Source organism: Budorcas taxicolor, chromosome 10 (genome assembly GCF_023091745.1).
Source record: "Budorcas taxicolor isolate Tak-1 chromosome 10, Takin1.1, whole genome shotgun sequence".
Classification (NCBI taxonomy): domain Eukaryota; kingdom Metazoa; phylum Chordata; class Mammalia; order Artiodactyla; family Bovidae; genus Budorcas; species Budorcas taxicolor.
Genome location: NC_068919.1, coordinates 73,823,663 through 73,832,565, shown reverse-complemented (window position 1 = coordinate 73,832,565; position 8,903 = coordinate 73,823,663). Strand labels below are relative to the sequence as shown.

Below are 8,903 nucleotides of genomic sequence, written 5' to 3'. Positions count from 1 at the left end.
GGCGATTCGATTCTTACATGATAGTATACATGTTTCAATGCCATTCTCCCAAATCATCCCACCCCCTCCCTCTCCCTCTGAGCCCAAAAGTCCACTATACACATCTGTGTCTCTTTTGCTTTCTTGCAAACAGTAGCCCTTTTGAAGAAGATACCCTTGCAAGATAATTAGAAGCAAGAAAGTTTTACTCAGAGCCTTACTCTTTTTGTGTTAGAAACAAAATATGTGCCTTTGCTACGGTTGTTTGCAGCCTCCAGTGCCAAGGGTTGAGAAGGAGGCCAGCTTACAATAGTTTGGATGTATTGGATATTGAGAAAATAGCATGTTCAAGGCATGTGAAATATTCACCCCAAAATGGCTTAATATAGTTAGTGACAACTCAACAGCTAATCAAAAAGAAAATAATTATATGAGATGTAAAGCATCTCACTGCAAAAGGAGTCACTGTAAAAAATGATCAAACATTTTCTAGGGAGGCTACATTAGAAGCTGATTTGTGCTTTCGCAGCAGGTTACGTTGGATGTTGTAACATTGTTGAAATGGTAGACAATACTTCAGATGTTTTTCAATGTCTCTTTGGGACTCTCTTTGCTAGGAAATCACCTTAATGTCAGAATTGTGACCAAAGCAACTTTCAGTGGAACTATTGGTTTACGAGTGTAGGTATCTGCCTGGTGATATATTCTCAGTAACTTACAACCTGGCTGATTTTGCTGACAAAATACTTTCTCCTGTGTTGAAATGCTGCCTTTCTTCATACTGCCTGAATAGGAAGGATATGACCTTTAATTACTGTGGAGGAATATGGTATTTTGTAGATGCTTCATGTTTTGATACTGATTTGTGAAAAATGCTCTCTGGTGAAATGTGTTTTGCACTGCTGTTTCCATCTCCTTCCCTCAAGAAAGGGTTATATTTGACTCTCTTTCCCCCAGTGCTTAGTCTCTCCCAGGAGGAAAAGTTTTGAGACAGCTCTCCTGTCTACGAGTGGTACTTTACTCAAGACATCAGTTCAGTTCAGTTGCTCAGACATGTCCAACTCTTTGCGATCCCATGGACTGCAGCATGCCAGGCTTTCCTGTCTATCACCAACTCCTGGAGCTTCCTCAAACTCATGTCCATCGAGTCAATGATGCCATCCAACTATCTTATCCTCTGTCTTCCCTTTCTCCTCCCACCTTTAATCTTTCTCAGCATCAGGGTCTTTTCCAATGAATCAGTTCTTCACATCAGGTGGCCAAAGTATTGGAGTTTCAGTTTCAGCATCAGTCCTTCCAATGAATATTCAGGACTGATTTCCTTTAGGATAGATTGTTTGGATCTCCTTGCAGTCCAAGGGACTCTCAATAGTCTTCTCCAACACCACAGTTCAAAAGTATCAATTCTTCCGTACTCAGCTTTCTTTATGGTCCAACTCTTACATCCATACCTGGCTACTGGAAAAATCTTAGCTTTGACTAGATGGACCTTTGTTGGCAAAGTAATGTCTCTACTTTTTAATATGCTGTCTAGGTTGGTCATAGCTTTACTTCCGAGGAGCAAGCATCTTTTAATTTCGTGGCTGCAGTCACCATCTGCAGTGATTTTGGAACCCAAGAAAATAAAGTCTGTCACTGTTTCCATTGTTTCCCCATCTATTTGCCATGAAGTGATGGGACTGGAGGTCATAATTTTCATTTTCTGAATGTTCAGTTTTAAGCCAACTTTTTCACTCTCTTCTTTCATTTTCATCAACAGACTTTTTAGTTCTTCTTTGCTTTCTGCCATAAGGGTGGTGTCATCTGCATATCTGAAGTTACTGATATTTCTCCCAGCAATCTTGATTCCAGCTTGTGCTTCATCCACCCCAGCATTTTGCATGATGTACTCTGCATATAAGTTAAATAAGCAGGGTGACAATATGCAGCCTTGACGTACTCCTTTCCCCATTTGGAACCAGTGTGTTGTTCCATGTCCAGCTCTAACTGTGTTTCAAGATCCCGAGAGGCTAGTTACTCTGTCAGAAAGGGTTTCCTGGGCTTGGGAGTTCTCTGAAGTCGGAGATTATAGTTCTTGGTTGGTTGTCTGTTTAGGACAAGGATTCACCTACTTCTTCCTCCTGAAACTCCTCCATTGTGAGACAGTAGAGGCTCACTCTAGCCCTTCTCCAGGGATAGGTCCTCATTCATGTGAGCCAAAATTGGAATTCAATCCTCTTTTTCAGTTGTTGGTCAGGGGTGGGCACGTGAACAAAGGGAGCTCAATCAGATGGAAGGGAAGGACTTTAATTTCACAGTGGGTGAGGAATGATGGTTAATGTTATGTGTGAACATGAGAGAACTCTGACTGGTATAAGGGGAGAGTCTTGTTCTCTCTCAAATGGACATGAAAGAGAGAGCATGTCGCTCTAGGTGCCGCTGCAGCCATCTTGTGACCATGTGGGCAGCCTCTTTCTAAGGATAAAGCAGGCGTGCTAAAGGGGGAAGACCATAGGGAGTTTCATAGAAAGAGAAAAAGAGCTTTACTATTTCCTGGACCTAGTCCTACCTTGGGGATTTAGCTTTGTGAGATAATAAGTTTCTTAATTGTTTAAATATGTGTGAGTCATAGTTTCCTCTTTATTTCAACAATTCACTTAACCTACTGCCTACTTAGCAGCTACTATGTGCCAGGCGCTGTCCTAAACAATATGGTCAAAGTGCCTATCCTCATGAAACAAAATTTCTATTAACAGAAAAAAACCAGTACACATATGAATACATAGAATGATATCAGGTAATCCAGCAGGGTAAGAAGACAGGAAGTGTTGATTGGGGGTCATATATCTGAGAGGCTTGCTATTTGGTCAGGCAAGTGAATAAAGTGAGGGAGTGGGCCATTAAAACATTTGAGGAAAGAACTTTCTAGACAGGGGAAACAGCAAGTTCAAAGGTCCCAAGGCAGAAATGTGCTTGGTATGTCTTTAGGAAAAACCCAAATTACTGGTATAGGTGAATGAGATGGAGATTGGTGGTAAGAAGGAGGCAATGGTGAGAATATGTGGGTTCATGGAACATGTGGAATTGTTATCTGCATAAAGCAAAGCTATTGGAAAATATTGAGAAGGGGAATAATTTGCAGCTCAAAGCATTCTAATGAGTATAGACGTAAAGTAACTTGTACCTAAAGGTACAATCTGCAAAGATCAGAACAGGATTTGCCTTTGAACCTTTAAATAGTCATTGCACTCAGTTAGTCTTTAAGGAACTCATCAGTTCATCTGTTGCTGCATTCTTATAGTTCTAAATAACTAAAGCTCAATATAGCTACGTATGTATGTGTAGATATACAGATAATTGAGAAAACACCTATTTTTCCTATTTTACTAAGAATTTAAATATTTTTAATTGGGAATAACTATTATATTTATTTTATTACATGCTTTTGCAGCCTATGTTGAGATGACATCATGTGTTTTTCCTCCTTTGATCTATTAATATGGAGAATTATATGAACAGATTATTTCCTGTTACTGAATCATCCTTGTATTTCTAGAATGAACCCAACTTGGCGATGGTATATTATTTGTTTAGTATGTTGCTGGATTCAATTGCTCAGTTTATTTGTTATTTTTATATCAGTATTCATAAGAAAAATAAGATTATAGCTTTCTTTTCTGGTGCCCTCTTGTCCTGGTTTTTGTACTAGGGCCTTTGTAAGGGCACTTTATGCTGGCGGAAAGAGCCGCAGTGTCGTGCAATGTTGCAGCCACTGCAGGTTTCACTGGCTTTGTGGCCACAGTTCCAGCAGCTCTCCGTTGACTCTTCCTGCTTGTTTATGAAAGGCATCCTCTGCAGCCTGCCGTTTGATGTCCACTATTGTCTGCTCCATTCGAGCTCTCTCGGTTGCAGTCACTTCAAAGGCTTTTTGCTCTGCCTCAGCAACAGCTTTCTGTACTTCTGACATGGCCTGAATTTTCACCTTATTCACAGCTTCAGTCTTTTTCCAAAACTCCACAGATACATATCCTGTTCCAGCCTACTGTTGAATTCCCACGGAGAACCATTGCTGAGAGAATCTGTGCTCCCAGGACTGTGCTGCCTGGAGACCGCCTCACTCCCTGTTTTCCTCATCTGTGTTTTCCTTGAATTGTCTTTTCCAGTAGTTGAGTTCTTCACGGTCTGCTTCTTGACAGCGCCACAGGGCTGCCATGGAGCGCCTTGTTTTCTCTGCCATTTCCATAATGCAGTTGAGGGCACGATCAAGATGTTTCCATTCATCAGCCCATTCCCTTTCTGTCAAGTGGTCTACCAGCTCATCTTGATAGCCTCCATTTAGACTAAGATTGTGGTGTCTATCACGAACTTCTTGATGTTCTATCATCTTGCTGGGCTCACAATATAGGTGGGAAGTTGCGATATCTTCTAAGGTGGAGTGCTGAAGAGGCAGAGGGGTAGGATGGAACTGGCCCCCAAGATTCATGAGGGGTACAGTGAGGGCAGGACTGTGCCGGGGAGCAGGGCTAATGGTACACACTCTCTTGGCAGGAGGTTCAGGAGGAATTGCCTCTCTTTCAAAACTGCTCTCTTCCCACCTCTCTGGACTGGGCCTTTTTCCATTTCCATGCACTTCCATGAGCAGCTCAGAGGAGTCAGCAGGGGATGCAATACTTGTGTTGAGCAGACGGTGTTCATGCTGAGCCAGGTACTGGGATGGGGTCTGCTTGGCAGCCCAAGGGCAGTGCAGCAGTTCGCGCTGCAGCAGAGGCAGGTTGGCCTTGAGGAATGGAATAACAAAAGGACAAAGAGGAAAGTTTGTAGCCTCCTGAAGCTTGCAATGGAATTCTTCAATTGTTACTGTTGAGTTGACCAGTGCTAGAACAAGAGTCCACACCTTCTCCCCCGCCCCGTCTCAGGTGAGAGGTCATTGCCAAACTGCTGCAGAGTGGCGAGGAAGTGTTTCAACTTTCTGAGCTGCCGAGCACCGCAAGTGGCTGGCAACTGTTGGTTAGTTAGTGCAGATGATGTGGAAGGGGCAGGACCGCTGTTGAATCTTTGTGGTGGTGATGGGGGGCTGTTAAGTGTAGGAGGAGAATGGTTGACGCCATTGCTCAATGCTGTAGGAGTGAATGACACGGGCTTGGGTCTTCCGGGATTTATTGGTGGAAGGGGTGGCATGGTGGGAGGTGAGGATCTTGACTGTATCTTCACTTCCACAGGAGATCCAGGCATCGCTGGCACCCTTTTGTCAGCACCAAGCTGGAAAGCGGCCGTTCCAGGGATGCCCACCATCGCCCAGCACTGCTGCCACACACCTCTGCCTCCATTCACGGCCCGGGTCCCTAGCAGGCACTTTGGAGGTGCTTTACCACATGCTACAGTCTTTATAATAATTTTCATTGATAAATACTTTTCCATTGTGTGGCTGGACCATGGTCTAACACTTTCTTATCCTTGCATGGTTAGGATATTTCCTGTTGCTATAATAGTTTGTAAAATAATGCTACATTAAGTCCACTTTGCAAAGTTGTATCCTAATTTTAGATCTTTTCTTCCCCCACTAGGATAAATTTCCAGGAATGAGATGGTAGGAAACTTTCTATGACTTTTAAGATCTATGAGCAAATTATTTTCCCAAAGATTTGTACCGATTTACAGCATCTCCATAATTTTGATGTATTATCTGTACCACATTCTTGTCAGCACTGGATGTCATTTATATATATATATTTTTTGTTGTCAGGTATGAAATAGCAACACAGACATCTAATCTCCAGGCTCAGGGGCAGAACAGTGAGGAGAGCACTTTTCCATTAAACACTGACTCTCCCACTGAGGTTCCAGGGTTGATATAATCGCTGTTGTTTCTTGGGTGTAGAAAGTTAGTCTGAGCCTGGGACCCCAGCTCTTGCCTGCATTGTACTGACTGAAGCCAAAGCCCAGTACTCAGATTTGGTCACCTTTTTGTTTTTATTTTTCTTTTTAGGTAACATTGATCAGGCTCTTATAAATATGCCAAATAAAAATTCTTAGCTGCATTTGTTTATTACCAAGAGGACCCATGGGTGGGGAATATGAGGACTTCTATGGGCAGATAGAGCAGGAGCCTGCTTCTGGTGGCCTGTTTTGAAAGACAAATGCCTTCCAGCTTGACTTTCTCTTCAGTTCAACTCAGTGACTATAAACACGTATCACTATCTTCTGAGCAGGCTGGCTCAGCGAGGGGAGAGAAATCTTGGCTCTTTAACACTGAACTTGTGGTTCTTCCCCAGTTAATCTGGATTAAACAAAACAGCACTTGCCACCTCAGCAGAGAAGACCTCTTATTTTTGTGAAATCAAAGTGCTCTGTAACCATGACGAACTTCCAGTGTCAGTAAACTATCCTCAGAGAGAGGTTCTGATTACAAAAGCCTCATAGAATAACCATGCTGCTGGAATTGTCACACAGGTGCCCTCCCCAGGAGGGGGTCTGATCACCCTCTACAAGCTGGGGCCTTAGACAAGGATTAACTGAAGAGCAGAAACCAATCAGGACCCTTTCTATGGTATTTAAATTTAGTTGTAAGAGTGAGCACAATGAGAAGCTACTGCATAGTTCAGGGAACCCTACCCAGTGCTCTTTGGTGACTCAATGGGAAGGAAATCCACAAAAGAAGGGTTATATGTATATGTTTATATGGGGTTCCCTGGTGGCTCAGCTATGTGCATAGCTATATGTATAGCTGATTCACTTCGCTATACAGTAGAAATGAATACAACATTGTGAAGCAATTATGTGTGTGTGTTTGTGTGTGTGTACTCAGTCATGTCTGACTCTTTGCAACCTCACGCACTGTAGCCTGCCAGGCTCTTCTATCCATGGAATTTTTCAGGCAAGACTACTGGAGCGGGTTGCCATTTCCTACTCTAGGGGATCTTCCCCACCCAGGGATTGAACCCACATCTCTTAAACCTCGTGTACTGGCAGGTGGATTCTTTACCACTGTGTCACTTGGGAAGCCCGCTATACTCCAAGAAAAAAAAAAATTTTTTTTTTAAGTGAGCACACGCAGTTCAAAGAAAGAGAATACCCTTGTTTTCATGATGATGGAAAAAAACAAGTGGCAGAATCTAGAAACCAGATTTCTGTTCTTAAGTAAGTAAAGAGAACGAGGCGGGCACAGGGAAGAGGTGTGTTCCTAGATTAAAATTTATCTTGAGTGACATGCTAAAGCCTTGTACCTCCCTGAATTTGAAACATATCAGACTTGCTGTTTTTGTCTCTTCCATGAACTATGAGTTTACAATCATTATTTAATAAACATGTGTTGAACATGTAGAATATTATAGAATATTCTGAATTGTGTATTTAATCCTACAGACATGAATAAACTAAGATTTTGTCCTTACCTTCAAGCTCACTGTGTCTCAGGCAGGAAAAAACTGTACACAGATGTAACAATGATGGATGTTAGGTCAATGCGCTGTGGGAACCCTAAGGAGATAAATGCTTCGGTTCAAATGAACTAAGTACTAAGCTCTGAGGCTCTTTATATGACTTCTTGCCCCTACAGTTCAGTCACTCAGTTGTGTCTGACTCTTTGTGACCCCATGGACTGCAGCATGCCAGACTTCCCAGTCCATCACCAACTCCCAGAGCTTATTCAAATTCACGTCCATTGAGTCAGTGATGCCATCCAACTATCTCATCCACTGTCATCCCCTTCTCCTCTCCCCTCCCTCCTTCAGTCTTTCCCAACATCAGGGTCTTTTTCAATGAGTCAGTTCTTCACATCAGGTGCCCAGAGTATTGGAGTTTCAGCTTCAGCATCAGTCCTTCCAATGAATCAGGACCGACTTCCTTTAAGATTGACTGGTTTGATCTTGCAGTCCAAGGGACTCTCGAGAGTCTTCTCCAACACCACAGTTCAAAGGCATCAATTCTTCGGCACTCAGCTTTCTTTATAGGCCACTCTCACATCCATACGTGACTACTGGAAAAACCATAGCTTTGACTAGATGGACCTTTGTTGGCAAAGTAATGTCTCTGCTTTTTAATATGCTGTCTAGGTTGTCAAGTATTTAGGACCAAGTAAATGACATTCTAATAGATCTTACAGAACTAACAGCAGAACTATTGCTGGTAAACTTTTAGAAGCATGAAGGGTAGCAAGAAAGCCAAGAAATGGACAAACGTTGCCTACAAAAACTAAAAGTGAATTATTGAAATTAGACAGGTAAGACTGATAGCTGTACCAGCACTTTGGAAGGCAATACTTATGGGTGATCACCAAAACAGTCACGTCAAACTAGATAAAGAGCACATAGAGCACATTGATTTCAGAAAAATGCCTAAAATGTCTTATTTTTAATTTTTTTTTTGGTAAGATGAAGGAGAGGCAGACATGGGTGGTGGTCACTAGTGATATTTCAGGGGCTGTGTTCATGGCCTCATCTGTTTTCCCCTCTTCCCTTGAAACTACTCAGGAAGATGGGACCATTCAGTTCAATTCAGTTCAGTCGCTCAGTCATGTCTGATGCTTTGCGACCCCATGTATTGCAGCATGCCAAGCCTCCCTGTACATCACCAACTCCCAGAGTTTACTCAAACTCATGTCCATAGAGTCAGTGATGCCATCCAGCCATCTCATCCTCTGTCGTCCCCTTCTCCGCCTGCCCCCAATCCCTCCCAGCATCAGAGTCTTTTCCAATGAGTCAGTTCTTCACATGAGGTGGCCAAAGTATTGGAGTTTCAGCTTTAGCATCAGTCCTTCCAATGAAAACCCAGGACTGATCTCCTTTAGAATGGACTGATTGGATCTCCTTGCAGTCCAAGGGACTCTCAAGAGTTTTCTCCAATGCCACAGTTCAAAGGCATCAATTCTTTGGTGCTCAGCCTTCTTCACAGTCCAACTCTCACATCCATACATGACCACTGGAAAAACCATAGCCTTGACTAGATGG

The 8,903-nt window shown here is 42.8% G+C and overlaps 1 pseudogene; it reads right to left on the bottom strand.

The window, feature by feature from the left end:
* Nucleotides 1–3,663: 3,663 nt before the first annotated feature.
* On the bottom strand, nt 3,664–5,250 carry LOC128054827 (protein CBFA2T2-like; annotated as a pseudogene).
* Between the last annotated feature and the right edge of the window lie 3,653 nt (nt 5,251–8,903).